Raw genomic sequence first — 1,520 nt, forward strand, 5'->3', positions numbered from 1 at the left:
TGTGTGTGTGTGTGTGTGTGTACTTCAAAGGATTCAATGAAGCAGTTTTTGTCGGTTGAAACATTTGTGCAACTTTTCAAAGTTAAAGTGCTCCAAATTTCCCCAGAATCTATGAAACTCGCATTCCATCAATTTTCGTTACACTGTAAAACGTATCTAAGTCTTCCCTCATAAATATCTCCCACGCCAGAAAGACTGGAGTTATGTCTTTCATAAAAGAATATATGTAATGGAACGGACACAGAATAAAGTCTGCTAATACAATCTATTCACAAAGCGTGTATATTGAAAATTACTAACTCATTGTAACAGAAAGTAGGATAGCCATAAATATATTTATTATGATCTTCATTAACGTAATGAAGAATTTCTATGGGTGAATTTGATTTAGAGTATTGTCTCAAAGCTTTGCAATATGGCAGAGAGAAAGGCAGTAAATAAACAATATCATGGTATATATCTTCAAAGCTTGCTTTCTTTATGAATAGCGTTATTGCACACCATGCCATTCAATGTTCATAAAATCGATCCCAAGGCATATCCACCAATATTGATGGTGGAATAACATATTCATTAAATAAGTAATCGGGGAAGCACTGTGCTAGTTTAGTAAATTAAACTCAACTAGCAGTGCTACACTATACACGTTATACAAACAGCATCCTGCCACAAATTGCAGACTATTGTGGAAGAAATTCGTGCTAATGAATCTCTGGCTTCAATTTTGCAGTATGCACTTGTAAGGCACGTTGACATAAAGGACGTGGAATCTTATTTATCTTACATTGATAAGGATATGTAAACTTATCTATCCTACTTTGGGTACACATATGTTTCACTAAACAACCTCTACTACAAGTGCACAGTCCGCACTTTTCAGAACTATAAGATAAACAAAACGATGCACGTACGTACGTGTGTGTGTGTGTCTGTGTGTGCGTGTGTGTATGCGCCGTGCGTGCGTATGTTGGCTACAATTAGAAATAGATAGAAAGTGTAGTTGTTATTTTAATATGTTGTTTACTTTTATTCACACAAAATATATTTAAAACTCAGCATTGTGTCCATTCTAATAAGTGTTCATTATTTAGTATTTAATTTCAATAAAACATAATGGTATTTATTTGAAAAGCATTCTACATTTATGTCCACTTTTATATTGCAAATTATATATATATGTATTCATACATACATACATACATACATACATACATACATACATACATACATACTATATATTATTTACTATTATATATATATATATATATATATATATATATTTATTACAGTTCTATATTTAAGAGATGAGGAATTATTTACATTATTTACATTATTTACATTTGTCGGATATTTATCCTCATCTTGTTTGTTGTTAACACAACGTTTCGGCTGATATACCCTCCAGCCTTCGTCAGGTGTCTTGGGGAAATTTCGAACCTGGGTTCTCATTCCTAACGATGTTACTATTATTATATTATTATCATTATTATTATATAATAATAGTAACATCGTTAGGAATG

The sequence above is a fragment of the Octopus bimaculoides genome, chromosome 6 (genome assembly GCF_001194135.2).
Source record: "Octopus bimaculoides isolate UCB-OBI-ISO-001 chromosome 6, ASM119413v2, whole genome shotgun sequence".
NCBI classification, from domain to species: Eukaryota; Metazoa; Mollusca; class Cephalopoda; order Octopoda; family Octopodidae; genus Octopus; species Octopus bimaculoides.